The sequence below is a fragment of the Belonocnema kinseyi genome, chromosome 8 (genome assembly GCF_010883055.1).
Source record: "Belonocnema kinseyi isolate 2016_QV_RU_SX_M_011 chromosome 8, B_treatae_v1, whole genome shotgun sequence".
NCBI classification, from domain to species: Eukaryota; Metazoa; Arthropoda; class Insecta; order Hymenoptera; family Cynipidae; genus Belonocnema; species Belonocnema kinseyi.
In genome coordinates, this window is record NC_046664.1 from 126,376,367 (window position 1) to 126,394,795 (window position 18,429).

Below are 18,429 nucleotides of genomic sequence, written 5' to 3' on the forward strand. Positions count from 1 at the left end.
TGCTTTGTACAGAAATGCTCCTTTGCCCACTTCTTCGTGATTCCTGACCATTTTAAGAAGAGGGTCTCTTCCATTTGCAACTCTATGTGCTGTACCCAGCATTATGGGCATTATGTTATCCGCATTATGTTACAGGGGACATTTAAATGGCAATGCACTGTAATGTACGTTACTTCAAGAAAAAAGTAACGTACGTTACTTAAAGAACTTTTAATACTATTTGTACTAAATTAAGTATGTATGGAGTCTAATTGCTAACGAAACATGCGGGTTTCTTTTTTTTTTTTTTTTTGATTTACAGAAGTTTTTAACCATTTGTATACTTTTTTGTAGTTTGTAGTTTTTTCATAATTTGCCTTTTTTGGTAAAAAATTCTTGATTTAAATTGATTTACATTTAAAAAAATAATTTTCAACCAAAATAAAAATAATATTTTACCAAAAAAGATTTAAACCAAATTTAAAAGTTTATGATAACCATTCTTATGAAAAATTCTTGAGGCAAAATATATAAAATTTAAGATTTTTAAAAATTATAATTTCCTTTAATCGCCAGAACGGCTGCCAGAATTGTTTACAACAATGATTATTATCAATTTTTAAATAAGTGTTGTAATCAGTTATTAAAGCGTAAAAAATTGTTATGTACACAATGTCAGTTTCTCCATACTTTAAGTGACAAAATTATAATTTAAAAAATAGGGGAAACAAAACTTTGGAGCGCCAAGCTCTTTAGGATTTAATGTACTTTAATTTGAAACAGAAAAATTCAAAATCGGACCAAAATTGAAGGCACTGCACATTTTTAAATGAAAAAAGTGCATTTCTTTCCACTGTGGGTGCCTTCAACTCGACCTGCATGGTAGGAGTTCATACACTATATTCCGTTTAAATGTCCCCTGTAATATAATGCAGAAGCCGCCGGTTGAGAATCGTCAAGCTTCGAGACAGAGTCCAGCGCTGAACAATTACATCATATAGAGGCGTATTCAAGTGCAGAACATAGTTTACTTCCAAGAAATAATTTCTGACACACTTCAAGAATATATTTTCTCAATCTAAGAATATGCACTTTCGGAGCAACAGACTAGTGTCTCAACTTAACAGTACTTGAGAAGAGTGTTAGACAAGAAATCTGAATTCTAAGCGACAGTTTATGAAAATTCAAAACACTATTTCTCAACGAAAAAAAAATATTATTTTCGAAATTGTTGTTATAAAATCTTGATTTCTTAAATTATTAAATATGTAATTCGCACACACGGTTACTAGACATATAATCACACGCTTAAACGCTTTGAAAAATCGCACTCGCCGAGGATTCGAACCCTACCTAAACTACCTAAATTATTGTGTCCTACCGTGCGCTTAACCACATTGCCATCGAAACGCTTCGATCTCCGTGAAAAAATCTCGTCCTAGTATTTTAAGGCAACGTCATACCATGTCGTATGATGAGCTTCAAACATCTTCAAACTAAAAGTACGGGACTTTTTTCTCTAAATATTTAAAAAAATTTTAAAATATTTAAAAGTAATAAACTATGACAAGGTTTAATCCGGCCTAAAAGATACACCCTAAGATGTTCTCTTTTCGCTAATTTTCGATATTTTAGATCCCTTCCAATGCCAATAAACTTTATAGATCTATTAAATACGTAATCTGTGCTTACCGGAATGATATCAACGATTCTTCACTTTCTCTTTTCTTTCATTACCCACAAAAAATTATAACCTTAAAAGACATAGGGATAGTTTCGATAAAGATAATAAATTCGCTAAGCCACCATTTTCAATTTTTGTAGGACAATAGTATATTTTTTATTCGAATTATACAAAAAAGGGTGCTTCCCGTGCACCAGGCGGAACATTACTTTACATCAACGTATTTTGTTCTACCCAAAATCTTATCATTTCAGGATTCTAACCCCATACACTCTGAAAATTAGTCATTTACTTTGCTGACAAAGGGGTGAAACCCAGAAACATGACACTCAGGCACGCGCGGGACCTGGAAACACTCACGAGATAATGCACTTATGGTAGTTGGTGTGGCTCCATGGTCGGAACACGTGGCAAGATTTCTCAACTTTCAGACAACAAACTATATATATTCAATGCCCGTTTGACCTTCGAGTGTACCAACCCAGGAATCAAAAATCCATTCACTTCTGTTGAATGGGTTTTGAAGGCTTTTTAATTGCGTATCTGTCACTGGAATTCCAAAATTGCCGCCTATTGGTTTTTTTAAAGACTTTTAGTCGTTATAATATTGTTGACTAACTTATATGCCGTAAAAGACTAATAACTGAAATATCAAAAGGAATCTAGTAGACCTGCGCATAATTTCTTTTAATCTTTCGATAGTATATAAATTTAAAAAATCGTGTGAAATATGGCAGCTTAATCCCAAAAAAGTCGGTCTCATTAAAAAAAAGGAAAACGATTTAATATAACCTTGCTTGAAATAGTCATTGCAGTACATGGCAGATTCGAAGCTGCTTCAGAAAATGACGGATTCACATGGTCGCAAACCGATTCTGTTTTAACTTTCTGAATCTGCAAATGACAGATACATAATTCACATAGTCGTCTTTTTAATGGATTCTTTTTTCCTGGGAATAGACAAAAATTACCAAACCTGGGATTCCTTGGCTTGAATTCCGGAAGCTTTTTGATGGGGCCTCAATTTATCCAACCATTTGGTGAACACACCATCACAGACCTCGTCTTCCGATGAGAACATGTTTAGGTCGCTGACGACAGAGCAAGAGTGAGGTTAAAATTGTCTTTTTCGAAGTGCAGAATTCTCTAGTCTAGGTTATTGCCCAATGGGCGACGCTGCCGAGATGACGTGGGCAGGCCTAGCAAGCTAAGTGAGTTCGCAGCCTCGTACTTTTTCGGAAGTGTGCCCCGGTATATGGTAACATTCCTCTAACAATAACCTTAAACATGTGTGTGAACATCTAGAATTATACATAATTAGCACACACATTCGTGTTTTCGGGAAGCATTACCCTCCGGTAAGAGAATATTGATACAAAGAGACTTCATTCTCTCGATGCCCTCCAGTTCTAGAGGGAAGAAACTACCAGATTTGAACCGGCTATTTGTCGTTCGGTAGTATTTTTTTTCGTCCTCCATTTTTCTACACATAGGTTTACTTCGATGGATAGTGCTCCAAAAGAAAGTATGAAAAGAAGAAGGGGTAAGTAATAAATAAAAGCGTTATAATAATTGCTACGAGTGTTTCCTGGTGGCGCTTTCGAAGGTGATCCTTGCTCTAGCGCCTCAGGCGTGTATATTCAAAAATTCCCGGTTTGTGTTTTAAAAATTAATTTTAATTTTTTGCAAAATTTAAATTGTTTAGTGGCGGTCATATCCACCACGTCACAAAACGATAAAAAAAATTCAAGTGCAAAAATGATTTAATAACCTTCATGACCAAAAACGATTTTCTGCTATATGAAAATCCCATAAAATGCGCAGTTTTCAGTTTATCCAACAATTTTAAATTTGTAAAAAAATCAATGAACTTCACTTATTTTACAAAGGGCTCAACACTTTTGTCTTTAAATATTTAATCCGCTTAAAAACTATCTGAAGCTGATGATAACTTCACTAATGTAGAAAAAAATGATCCCTAGTTTGAATATTACCTATTTCAAAAAGAGCTCGATACTTTATTTTTCTTTCGAATACAAAATACGAAATCAAAAGAAAAGAATTCTTTAAAGAAACGTGGAGCGCAAGAACTTGCAGGTTAAAAGTGATTGGGTCTCACAGTGGTCGGATAAAAAATATTTGTTTCTTCGTATTCTCAATTACTTAATTAAAAAAATTTTTAGTTGTTCTTTTATAACATGATATATTATTGAAATGAATTGAATTGAAATATTATTGAATTTCTTTTCCTTAAATTTTTTGCTTTAAAAACGCATGATATAACCTTATGTATGCTGCCATATATTTATATTTTATTATTTGCTTAATAAAAAAGAATGGTGTAAGTGTATGGGTGATTGTCAAAATGTTAACGATTTTCAATTCAAGACATTTTCTATGATTAATAAATTCTCTGACAGAAAAACTTAATTTTATTGAGTTTATATAAATATACATACTAATAATATTCGCATTAAATTTTCTATTATTATTGAATTCTTTGTCTGAAAAACATTATTTTATCAAGGGCTTCCTTTTCCGGTACCGATCGTGAAAGAATTATTTTGTGTCAAGTGGTGGTTTTTTGGGTTTGGTGAAAGGAATAAGGGTATGTGGGTGCAGAAAGGGCAGAGAGTGTGGAGATCGATTGTAAGGAAGAAGGGTGAGTGAAGGTAAAGGTGTAAAGGGTGAAAGTGAATGGTTTTAAGTGAAAATTTGGAGTCTGCGAAGTTTTTGAAGTTAGGAGTAGGAAAAATATTTGTTGGGAAAGAGGGACAAGAAGTATGCGATTAAGACGGGAAACGTCACGGAGCTTTGGGTAAGGTAGGATGCCGACGATTCAAAGTCCACAAACTCGCTCCAGAGGTCAACAGATACTGGATGATCGTACAGAACAGTAAGCAGTATTAGCAACAAGAGCTGACGTTGCTGAGAGCGTGCGCAATGCGGGAAGGGGGGCGTTGATCGCAATGACAGCAGCGATGAGGAAAGGTCCGAGAAGCCGAACGGGGAAGGGATGGTAACGAGAAAAGACTCAGTTACAAACAATCAACGCGGAAGACTCGCAAATCTACAGCGCCTTACCAAGCTGGGCAGCGCGGGTTCGAATAGGAGCCTGGATAAATGGCAAAGAAAGCCAAGCGCGACTAGCAGTGAAAGAGAGGATAAAAGAAAAAGAGAGGCAGGGGACGATGGTTTAGAAAGGGACAAGGATAATAAGAAAGTTAGGATTAAACGGACAACTCCAGAAAGAGATAGGGGGAGGTTTTTGAAAAATTGAAAGCTCTCGTAAGAGGATTTAGAGAGGAAACAAGAAAGAGATTGGATGATATGTACAGGCATATGCATAGGCAGGGAAAAGATGTAAGGAGGGAAGTGAAAATGTAAGAGAAAAATTGGAAGATGAGATAAACGCTGGAAGGAGGGGAAAGATAAGGTTTGTTGTTAACTAAAGAAAATTGAGAATAGACGGAGAGAGGTTGAGGAACAGAGAAATAATGGGATAAAATTGTTGGAAGGACAGGATAGCAATTTAGAAATTAGGAATGAGCATATGAGGAAACAAAGAATGAGGAAATAGTTAAAGGGAATGAAAAGAACGTTCAAAGTGAAAATTAAAGATTAAAGAAAAGACTGAGTGATATTGAAAGAAGATTGTAAGGAGAAGAAAGGGCAAAGAGGAAAAATAACTTAGTAGTTAAGGGATTGAAAGTGGAGAGTGAAATATGCGAAGTGGAAATACAAAATAATTTGAGAGACATTAGAGTGCAGATAAGCGTAGAAGGAGTTAAGCGAATATGAGAGACGAAGGAAGGAAAAGAAGGAAAGTTCCTAGTAAAAGTGGGGAGTGAGAAGTTGAAAAATAAAATTATGGAGGAAGCAAATTATTGAGAGGAAGAAAGGAAAGAATTGAAGAAGATCTGACATGGAGGGAAAGGAAAAGGTTTGGATAGGAATAGACATCTTATGGATGGATGGGCAGGAATGGTGCTGGGGCGAAGGATTAGAAGAAATAAGGAAAAAAGGGAGAAGTTTTGAGAAAGAAAGAGGGAAGGGAGACAAAAAAGAATCCAGAGAGAAAACAGAGGGGTTTCAAGACAGCAAAGGTGAAAAAGTGAGAACGGAAAAAAGAGTGAAGGGAAGAGAGAAACGTGAAAACAGCTTTCTGGAATGTGTCAGGTTTGAAGAACAAGAATGAAGGATTTTTGGGAGAGTTAGAAAAGTGAGAAATGATTATGGTGAGTGAAACCTGGGCAGATGAGAAGGACTGGAAGGCGATAAAAAGGCTGTTACCGAAAGGTTATGTGTGGATAATGCAAGAAGCAAGAAAAGAACACGTTAAACGGAGAGGGATAGGAGGCATGGTTTCAGGGGTGAAAAAAGAAATAGTGGTAAAAGGGAGAAAAGGTGGGGATATGTAGGTTGAGGATGGAACAATGGCTACAAATATTATAGTTGGGAAAGTTAAAATAGTAGTGGCTTGTGTATATAGAAGAAGAGTGAAAGAGGAAGGCTAGATGGTTAGAAGTTGGTGGATGGAGTAAAAAAAGGAAGAATTGGTGTGAATAGGATGGGACTTAAATGCGTGTACTGGCGAACAAGGGGGGGGGGATTTGGGACGAATAAAAGGAGGCATATATAAGGAACGCCAAACATAGGGAGACGGACATAAGCGCGGCAGAGGGAGAAAGGAAATAGGCGGAGAAAGACAGATGAAAACATAAGAAAATAGAGAAAAGAGGAAACGTAGGAGGAGTATAACAGGAGAAAAAGAGAACATGAGAAGATGCTGGAAAGAAAAAGACAAAGGGGAAAAGAGGAACATAAGGCAGTAGTAGAAAAAGCAATCAAAGAAGGTAGGGTTTGGGGTGTTATAAATAGGGATAGAGGGGAAAGGAAGCACGTTAATGAAGAAATAGTAATGGAGGAATGGACGGATTATTTCAAGGGTCTATTACGAGGAGAGCAAAATAAGATCAAAGGGAAAAGAGAAGAATAGTCCAAGGAGAAATGGAGGAAGGAAATGAAATAAGAATATAAGAAGTGGATGAAGCAATAGGTTAGCTAAAAAGAAACAAGGCGACATGAGAAGATGCGATGGAGAATGAAGCAATGAAGTATAGAGGAGAAGGAGTGAGGGATGGGAAAGCAGAAGGGTGGCCGGAAGAGTGGATGACAGGACTGGTGGTACCGCTTGTCAAGGATGGGGAAGGAAAGGAGGTAGACGAATACAGAGGGATCACTCATGCCAGTCGGTTATAAAATATATGTAGCAATCTTAAGAAAAAGTTTGGAGAGTCAGGTAGAACAAAAAGAAAGTATCCCACACAATCAGACGGGATTTCGAAAAGGGATCGGAACTATAGACAACGTCTACGTACTTAACTATCTAGTTAACAGAAATTTAGGGACAAAGAAAGGGAAACTAGTCGCATTGTTTTTTAGGTTTACAAGCAGCGTTTGACTTTTTGGACAGGAAGATGTCTGAGGCAAGGTTGCCCGTTGAGTCCATTACTATTTAGTCTGCTGTTTGCAGACTTAGAGGAGAAGCTAAAGGTTAAAGGGAAAGGAGAAACGGTTTTGGGTAATAGCAAACTATACTCGCTAGGATACCACTTCCGTTTCCGGCATGAAAGTGTAAAGTAGTGGGAATTGTTGATGCTGAGTTTTTCTGATATTGTGCTAAAATTTGAGTTGAGTGGATTGTGGAAGTGTGTAAAAGGGTGTGGAGGTGAGAAATCTAATTGAGGGATTGTGAGATTGCAAAGGGGAGATATATATTTTGGAGGATTGAGACAGATTTGTGCGGAAGTTTGTTTGGAGATTTGTGACAGGGTGGGAAGGAGTGTTGACGGATTGGTCGTAGCAGGGTTGGGTAGCGACAATGAAAGGCGAGACAGGTACCAGGCAGCGACGGTAGAGGTAGGGAAGTATAGAAGGCGGGAAAGTTTAAATTTGATTAATGGCTGGCGAAGCGAGTATCTCCGCGGAAGAAACAGAGTTAGAGCAGGAAGTGTTCAGTACGCCGAAAGAAGAGATAAAGGAAAGGAAGGCAAGGGGGAAGTATAAAAAAACTATAGAAAATGAAAGATAAAGAGTAAAAAGCGGAGGGTCAATAGAAGCATTTATCAAAAGTAAGAGAGGGGAGAGGGAAAGCAGTGAACAGAAGGAAGATACCGGAGTGAGTGTAAAACATTAGAAAATGTTTAGATCGCCGCCGGAAAAGCAGAGTTTGGTACGAAAAAGCGATAACAGTAAGGGTGCTGACGGTAGCGGAGATGAAAATGAAGTGTCGATGAAAGAAGAAAGACTAAAGGAAATTCGAGAAGTGATGATAGAGGTAATGGGGATTTATGAAGAAAAGCAGGAGAAAAGGGGAGAGGAATTAAAGAAGGAAATTAGGCGGGAAATGGCTGAAGTTAAGAAAGAAAGAAAAAATGGGAAGAAATCAGGGAAAACTTAGAAAAGAGGATGCAGTCATTGGAGCAAAAACTAGAGAAGTAGGAAGAAGATAATAATAAAAAGGTAGAGGAGATGCGAGGTAGGATGAGGAAACTTGAAAGCTCGAACGGGGATTCCGGTGGGGCGAGAGTGGGAATAAGGAGATTGAAAGGCTGAGAAAAATATAACAAAGAATAGAAAGGAAAGACAGGGAAGAAAGAAAATAAAATATAGTGATAAAGGGTATAAGATTAGAGGGGAAGGAGCTGAAGGAAGGGGTGGACGAAGTACTAAAAAGGATTGATGCTAAGGTAGAGATAGAGGAAATGCGAAATGTAGGAAGGGAAGTGAGAAGAGGGGAGATAATGGTACTGGTGAAACTAAAGAAATGGGAACATAAGAGGGAGGTGGCGACAAAGAAGAGGTTATTATATGGTAGTCCAGAGAGAATAAAGGATGATTTGACATGGGTAGAAAGGAAGATGCAGTGTAAATCAAGGAAAATAGCGGAAGAGGAAAGAAAAGGAAAGAGAACAGGGGTTAAGTATGGGAGAATTCAGATAGATGGAGTATGGTGGAATTGAGATAAAGAAAGGGAACAGATAGTACGAAATGAGATGCAGAGAAACTAGAAGAGGAAGGAACGGGAGATAGGAAAATAAGAAATAGTAAGTAGGAAAAAAATATGAGAAATGAAAGTAGGGAAGAATGGAAGATTTGTTACTGAAATATAGCAGGATTGGAGAGAAAGGATAGGGAGTTTATGAGAAATTTGACACAATGGGGTGTAGTCATAATGATGGAGACGTGGCTAGACGAAAAGGGATGGGAAAGAGTAAGGGGAAGGTTACCAAGGGGTTACAAATGGCAAGTGCAAAATGCAAAGAGGAACAATAAAAAGGGCAGAGCAATGGGAGGAATGGTGATGGGAGTAAGGAATGAATGTATAACAGGGAAAGATAAGAAAGACAGGAATGAACAAAAAGAAGGAGTAATAGTTGAAGAGGCTATGATGGGAGGAGAGAAGTGGAAGGTAGTGGGGATTTATGTGAACGGTGGTATGCAGGAAAAAGCAGAGGAAATTAAAGAAATGATTGAAGAAAATAAAGAAGAGATTAGGATGATAATGGGTGGGGATTTCAATGTGAGAACAGGAGACAGAGGAGGAAGGGAATGGGGAGAAAAGAGAGGAAGAAAATCCAAAGATAAGGTACTAAATGGGGAGGGAAAAAAGTTGTTGAAGAGCTTGGAAGAGTTGGGATGGTATATCTTAAACAGGAATATAGAAGGGGATGAAAAAGGAGAATATACACGCTCAGGAAATAAAAGGGGAACGGTAATTGATTATGTAATAGTGGATGATGTGGTAAAAGAGAATGTTAAGAAACTAGAGGTAGGAGAATATATTGATTCGGATCACTTTCCCTTAATAGTGACATTAGAGGGACAAAAAAGCAATAATTTTTTGGGGGATTAGTCAAGGGAAGGAAAAGAACAGTTTAGAGAAAAAAATAAGAAATATCAAATTTGGAGAGAGAAATGTGCACAAGGAGATGGGAAAAATGATAGGAGAAATAAAAATAGGATTAGAGTGCACAAACAAAAATGAAGTTAGTAAAGGGGAGAATAGAAGTAGGTGGGATAAGGACTGTAAAGAGAAAAAAATAAGGTCAGAAAGGAATTGAGAAAGTGCAGAACAGAAAAAAGTAATGGGGAAGAATATAGGAAAAAAAAGAAAGAATATACTGAGTTTTGTTATCAAAAGAAAGAGGAGAATAAAAGGTTTGAGGAAGAGGCGTAGAAGGTCAGGACGGCAGAAAAGGTATCGAAGGTAGTAAAGAAAGAAAGAAAAAGAAGAAAAACAGTAAACCAAGATATTGAAATGATAGAATGGAAGAAATATTTTTTGGACTTGCTAGGAGGAGTAGGGAGAAAAGTTATAAAGGGAGGAAAATATGGTAGAGAAAGAGAAGAAGAAGAGGACATTTCAAGGGAAGAAATAGTTAAGGTTTGAGGAATAATGAAGGATGGAAAGGCATCTGGTATAGATGAGATTCCAAATGAAGTATGGAAATATGGAGGGGAGGAACTAGAGGAATAAGCATAGATAATGTGTAATAGAGTATAGAGAGGAGAGGGGCAGCCAGTATTATGGAAAGGAGTAGTTACTCCAATAGTAAAGAAAGGCAAGGGAGAGGAGGTTAAAGATTATATGGGGGTGACGTTGATGCCAACACTGTATAGAGTAAAAGTAACTATTTTGTCGGAGAGATTGAAGATAGAAGTTGAAGAAAAAAAGATCGAGTTACCAAATCAGACAGGGTTTAGAAAAGGAATGGGGGTAATGGACAACATATATGTTCTGAACTATCTAGTAAATAAGAGAATCAAAAGGGAAAAGGGGGCAATGATAGCAATGTTCGTGGACTTAAAGGCGGCGTTTGACTCATTAGACCGAGGAGAAATAGAAAAAGTTATAGTAAAAAAGGGTATAAGAGAGAATAATAAAGACAGTATCGGACATACGCAGACGACATAGTGTTGATGGCAGAGGATGAAGAAGGGATGGCGGGATTAATTACAGGATTAGAGAAATACTTAGATGGAAAAAAGCTGAATGTAAATGTAGAAAAGACAAAGATAATGGGGTTTAGAAAAGGAGAGGGAAAGAAGGAAGAATGGACAGGGAGATGGAAAGGAATAAAGTTAGAAAAAGTCAAAGAATATAAATATTTGGGATATATCTTGCAAACGAATGGAGATCATACAGCTCATATAAGAGAAAGGATAAAAAAAGTATTAGGGGTAATGGAACAGATATGGGAAGTAGGAAAAAGAAGGTTAAAAAAAAATGGAGGGGAATGTGGTTATTTGATACGCTGGTATGGTCGGTATTAGGTTATGGAGCAGAGATATGGAGATGGGAAGAAAGGAAAGATATTGAGAGTTTACAAGAAAGGTATATAAGGTGGACGCTAGGGGCAGACTGGAGGACGCCAGGATATATGGTGAGAGGAGGAGCGCAAAGGGATAAGTTAAGTATTAGAGCGGGAAAGAGGGCATGGAAATTTGAGACGAAGCTGAGGGAGGGAAAGGGAGGGGAGTTGGCGAGAAAGTGTTTGATGGAGGTAGAAGAGAGGAGATGAAGGGCCATCGAATTAACGAGATGGGAAGAAGAAAGGAGGGTGTTCTTTAATGATAGAGAAATAGAAAACGGGACTGGAATAAACTATGAAGAATTAGAAAAAAGGGAGAGGGAAAGACAATTAATAGAAAGATGGGGGGCGATTGAGGAATCAAAATACAATAAATGGTATAAGATGATAAAAAAGGAAGGGGTGTAAAGTATTTAGAAAAGGGTTGGGGAGAGAGAAGGTGGACCAGAATAGCAAGATTTAGATTGCGAAACGAGGTAAGAGAGGTGATGTACTGGGAAAAAGAAGAGAACAGAAACTGTAGAATATGTGAATGGGAGGAGGAAACACGGGAGCATATATGGGAAGGATGTAGCAGAGGAATGGAAGATAAAGGAAGCTGGAAAGAAAATGTGGTTAAGATTCTAGGGGAAGATGGATTAGGAGTTGGAGGGTGCTAGAGGAGCGAATGAGGGAGAATGAAAGAATGCACGTGAAAAAGGTAAATGGAGGTATAAAAAAGTGAAAGAAAAAGGAATCGGAATTCGCTTAGATTAGAAGTGTGAAAATGGTAAGTAATGGTAAAGTAAAAGTTAAGTAGACTAAGATGCGTTTCCGTTCTCATGCTCTCTCTCTCTCTCGCTTGCACTCTCGCTTTTGTTCGTTCGCTCACTCGCTTGCTAATAAGTCCTAAATTGCGCTATCGCAGGAAATTGAAATAAGGAACTAGATATAAGACTTTATGTAAATAGTTGTAAATAATTGTATATATAGAAAGGATAAGATTATAAAAAAATATAGATTTAAACAGAAAGATTGTAAGGAATGGAAGTCATGTAAACCTTTAGGGGGCAACCTTTATGAATAAAGATACTCTGTAGTATACGCGGACGAAGTAGTTCTGTTAGCATATGATAAGAAGGGAATGGACCTAATGATAAGAATCTTCAAACAGTATGTGAGAGCAAAAGTTTTAACGGTGAACGTGGACAAGATAAAGGTGATGTGCTTCAGAAATAGAAAGAGCAAAATAAATTACGTTTGGAAGATAAACGGACAAAAAGTGCAAAATGTGGAGGAGTACTGCTACCTAGGTTTTTGGTTTGAGGCAGAAGGGGGAGGCGAACTGCAGGTGCGGAAAAGAATTGAATGTGCAAGTAAAGTGATAAGTCAAGTATGGGGTATAGAAAAGAGAGTGTTCAAGGACGATTGCAGAATGAGGGTCTGGTTGTTTGATGCGTTGGTTTGGGCGGTGTTGTGTTATGGAGTGATTATCTGGGGATGGAAGGAACATGGAAAAGTAGAGAGCATGCATGAGAGATTTCTGATATGGTGCGACAGATATGTACGAGTGAACTAGCCGGTGCAATAGAAGAGGAGGCAGCATTGCAGCCGCGGCATAGCTTGTCCATCTGATGAAAGAGAGAACGCATGATATTTGTCCGTGAAATTGAAAAGGATAGCGATAGACTAGTGAATGCTGAGCATCATTTTGGAACAGCTGCCCTTAATTTTCGGAATAAAAAAACGTGCTGCTACGTATAGTTGGTATTTTTTGACAATAAATTGTAATCACAAATAGCTGAAAAGTATTTTTTATGTAACTCCGGCAACTCTGTAATTGATTTTAACGATGAAACTTTTAAAAATGGTTTATTGAAGTTGGTCTTTCGTAATATAAAAAACTTTGAATACAATGACCAAAATTTTTCTTTCGATGAATCATATTCTGAATAATGTTCCTTAATTAAAAAATTTCTAATTAAAATATTTTTGTATTTCTATTATATTATAATAAACATTTTTTACATAACGCAAGATTCCTATTATGTTTTTTTTTACTTTTTTCTTTGTTTTTTTTTCTATTTAGTCTCCTGTTGGAATACAAAACATTTTCAAGGTAAGTATATCTCACTATCATATTTTTATTTAGAAAAACATTTATATACTTTAATTATCACATATAATATATACAATATATACACAAATATAATAAATTAATTAAAAAATATTTATATATAGTAAAATTATTTTATATTACAAAAATTAAATATGCTCCAAAATGATGCTCAGCATTTACTAGTATATCGCTATACTTTTCAATATCATGGAGAAATAGCATGCGCACTCTCTTTCATCCAATGGACGAGCTAGGCCCTGCTGTAATGCTGCGTCCTCTTTTATCGCACCGGGTAGTTCACTCGGACCTCTCTGTCGCACATCTTAATTCGCACCAATATTTCGCGTTTTGAAACTCGGCGACTGGAATTCAAAACAAATTTCCACGGTCAACCTTATATCAACGTGTTCGCAATAAAATTACCTTTATTTTGATATAAAGTTAATTCCGTAAAAAAATTGGTGCAAATACTAGTATCGACTTGTTCATTACTAGCAAACCAATCGTTATGATGGGGAAAAAATAACAACCCAACGCTTGCATCCTGTACTAAAAAATCATACATACCGTATATCGAAATATCTCGAAAAATGTAATGCCGAAATGTTAAGGCCTGATTTCTTATTGGTCAGTCATCTACTTGGCGTTGGATTTGAACCTCACGCAAGAGCTTTTCAGAACATGCGCGCTCAAGCGCGCGATTGAAAAAGTACATGCATTTCGGTTAACTTGATGCGAAGTCCCTTAACCTTATTGGTCTCAATTTTCCTAAATTCCCAATTTAATGTCCCAATTTCAAAAGAGTAAACATTTCTAGCTTAATTGCTATAATGAATCAGTTAGTTGTAAACTCATCGTTAGTTTCTCTGAACATAGGTAAAAGGGAAGAAAGTGTTTTCAAAATTGAAAACAAAATAAAGATTTTGAATTACAGTCGAATTTTGATAACTAGAACCACCGAGGGAAGCAAGAAAAACTTCGAGTTATCGGAAATTGGAGTTATCGGAGAATTATTTCTAGACGAAAATACGTGTAGAACATACACTGGGTTCACTAGGCATACTATTAGATAAGAGCAGAATGTTGGAAAAGGCCTATAAATATGTGTCAGTATTTTTAACTACTAAAAAAGTGCATGTTTTATAGTAAGATTATTCCTCTGTAGAAAAATTTTTTGGCCCTGAAAAGTGCCGATTGTAAAAAATTTAATAATCACAATCGAAAATCACTTTTTGAGTGCAACCTCAAAAGCTGAAACTTTGTTTGATGGAATTATTTTTAAAATTGGGTTTTTTTGCTGTTTTGATCTGGTTTTCTTGTCACAGAAATAGCGAATCTTGCCAAGATGGCTGAAATTTCCTGTGGTACATCATCACGTTCTTGGATAAATTTCTGAAGAACGTCCAAACCCTCTCTAGCTTCCGTTATTGTTGTTGGTGAAATGACATCTGCATCTGTGGATTCGTCTTCCTCTTCTGATTCTTTTGACTCTCGAGCCTCTTACATACAACTCTTCAAAATGTCCTCATCAGTGCAATCTTCTGTGATAAGTAGCTCGCTGTCGACGTTTACAAAATCTTGAAACGCTACATTTTCTAAGTCTATTCTGGTCTGGAAATGAGACTACTTGTTCGAAAAGTCTTCTTCGCAGAAATCATAAATGGGTTGTCGTTCACGAATCAGGTACCAATGTCCTTCCTAAAATTTGAAAGTTTATACCCAAGTTCGAGTTATCAAGTCGGAAAAGTCAAGTGGGCAGGAAAATTTGATTCGATATATCGCGGAATTGGAATGATCGAAGTTCGAGTTATTGGATATTTTTAGCATGTAAAAGATAGGACTTTTTTCCGGGAACGAGAAAAAACTTCGAATTATCAAAAATTCGAGTTATCGGAGTTCGAGTTATCGAAGTTCGACTGTATCTTGAAATCGGTGAGAGACACGCGAAAACTGACAATATTGTTAGGGTATACTAAAGAGGGATGGTCGCTGGCCACCCCAACCTAAATCAGTAAACAAAATTTCAAGTTAAACAAAATCGAAATTTGTAATTACCTTGAACACTGTCAGAGAAACGTGAAAACTAAATAAGTTTCAATAAATCTGACCAAAGCAAACTGGCCTAATAAAAATATTGTTTAAATACCAACAAAAAATGAAGATTTTGAGTAATGTTGAAAATTGCGAGAGATACGCGAAAACTGATAACATTTTCGGAGTTTTTCTAAATGGGGGTGATATTGCTTTGCTCTTAAGATAGAAAAGCCATTTCATTAATTATTGTTGGCCGTTTGGAAAGTGTGCGATTAGGCAATCCATTACGAAAAATTATAATGTTCCGTAATTGAGATTATAACCTCATTATTCAGCGATTTATGTCATAATACTTTTCGATAATAAGTGATTTTAAGTAGTTTCATATCAAAGAGACTTTGAAGGACTTTAAAATACTTTAAATTGTCATAGGATATCTCAAGAGATTTTTAATAATTTCAAAGACTTTGAAAGGATTTAAAAAGAATTCAGAAAAATAGATCGATATTCACGAAATTTAAGAGATTTTTTAAAGAATCCAAAAAGGTTGATTTGCCATAGATTTGAGAAAATTTTGAGGCAATTTAAGTGATTTTAAAGAATGTCAAGCGTGTTACTTAAAAGTTATTTTAACTTTAAGGCATTACGAAAATTCCAAAATTTTGACCACTAACTATCACAGCAATGCAACTCAACCTCAATCAGGGTATATTATATTTTTTCGGGATGAATTGTCCAAATCGGACGCTTCCCAAATTGCTACAATAATTACAGAAATCGCTTTTCTATCTGAAAAGCAAAGCCTTATCACGATTTTCCACTTACTTCCGTCTACAAAAATTAATTTTAGTCAAACTTCTATGTAATAATTGTTTCGCAGTCCACCAAGTGGCAAGACCTTATAGATTTCGACGTTACCTACCGAGTATGACGTAATGTTAGAATACTCAATACCAAAAATGTTAGGTTTTTAAAAAAGGGTTTTGTTTTCGAGCTACGTGACTTAATCCAATAAAATGATCGTTTAAATACGAAAAAAATGAAATTTTGAGTTGGCTTAAAGACGGTAAGAGATAACCGGAAGATGACAACATTGTCAAGATTTCGTAAAGGGGGATGCTCCTCAGCCGCCCCGACCTAAAGCAATAAATACAACTTTTTTAATTACAAAATTTTGAGTATTTCGTGAACGGTCAAAGAAACGTAAAAACTAAGTAGATTTAAAGGTTTTTGCAGAGGGGGCTTATTTTTGACCAACTCAAACTAGCTCAATTAAAGGATTTTTTAAATAACCCAAAAAATGTAAATTTTTAGTTATCTTAAAAACGGTGAGGGAGGAGCGAAAACCGACAACCTTTTCAAAAGGGGGATGATTCTCGCCACTCCGATCTAAAGCAATAAATATATTTTATAAACGTAAAAAATCTAAAATATGATTTATTTCGCAAATGTTTATAGAATCGTGAAAACTTATTACATTCTAGGAATTTTGCAGAGGGGTATTTTCAAACTGTACTTAACCTAATAAAAAATTTTTTTTTAGTCAAAACAATAAAAAATTTTTTTTTAATTATATCACAAATCATCAGAGATATAGAAAAAATGAAAAAATGTTAAGGAGTTTGCAATAATATATATAATAATAAATAATATAATTTTGATTTATCTTAAAAACTGTTATAGAAGCGCTAGAACTGAACAAATTTTTACTGTTTGATAAAGATACTCGACCACCCACAACTAACAGAGTAATGTAGAGACATGCGAAAAGGGACAACATTTTCAGGGTATTCCATTCTGGGATGGTCATCGGGCACCCCCGATTTAGTATAGTAGAAAGAGTTTCAAAATAAAAATTATGAGTTATCTTGAAAACGGTGAGATGCACGAAAACTGATCAAATATTCAGGGTTTTATACAAAGGTTGGTTCTCAACCACCGCAAATTAATTTAATAAAAAGATTTTCAAAAGAAAAAGTCAAAATTTGGAATTATTTCGAAAACCATAGTACATACGCAAAAACTTAAGAAATTAATACTAAATAAAAATTCTTATAATTCAATGGGGAGCTTGGATATATTTGGATTGAAGTTAATGTTTATGCGAGAATTGAGGAGCATTGAAACGAGTTTTTTGATCAGCCTCGGATTCATCGGATTACCCACATAGCACACTTCTCGGAAAACCCAGGTTTGGACCTTTACTTTTTCTGAAAAAAAACTGGGACAGACCTGGTTTTTTTCAGAAGTATCCTAATTGTGTTAAGCGCAAGGTTTGAAAATAATTAAAAGGTGCGCTAAGATTCAAGTTTATATATAAGCTCGAATCTGAAGGGAATGAAAGTTAAGTTTGGATTGGTTTCCAGTTCACTTGGGTAGAGTGAAAATTTGTTTCCGATTGATGTGTGATTCATTCTGTGTGATTCAATTTAAAAATTCCTATAAATTTGAGAGAATAGGAGGCACGGATTGAAAAATGAATTCCGGATGCGTTCGTATTGAAGCTAGTGCTGATACATGAATGAAGAAGGATTAATAAGTGATCCTCGGATCCATTCGGAATGAATTTCGGGCTGAGACATTTATTGAGATTAAAATTTAATTTGATGTTGAAAGACGGATTAACAGTGGCTTAGAAGGATTGGCAAATTGCTTCAGATTGTTTTGTATTGAAATTGAATTGATCCAAACTGCAAACAGAAATTCAGAAATACTTACAAAATATCTCAAATGACGAAAACACGCGAGCTCGAGAACGCGGTCGGTCTCGTATTCTATAAACTTTATACTTTTCATTAGTATATACTTTGTTTCGTAAATGAACTACCAGGTGTATACATATGAAACCGGTATTTTTTCAAGAAAAAAACACATTTATTTCAAGAGAATGATAACAAATATTTTATTCAAAGTATGCGCCCTCGCTGGCTACACATTTTGTCCACCTCTCAGGCAATTTATGGATACCTTTCCAAAAAAAAGTCTTCGTTTTTTGAAGCAAACCAGTCATCGAGCCATTTTCCAACATTTTCGTAAGAAGTGAAGCGCTGTTCGCTGAATGCGTGCCCCATCGATGCAAATAAGTGGTAGTCGGATGGAGCCAAGCCTGGTGAGTAAGCGGGGTGGGGTAGCGGTTGCCAGCTGTACGACTCAACCAGGCGCGGATCCAGGGGGGGTGCCACAGAGTCATCACCCCCCCCGAAAACCCAGACTTACAATTCTGTGGTAGGATCATTCATCATTTTAGGTTCTCCCAC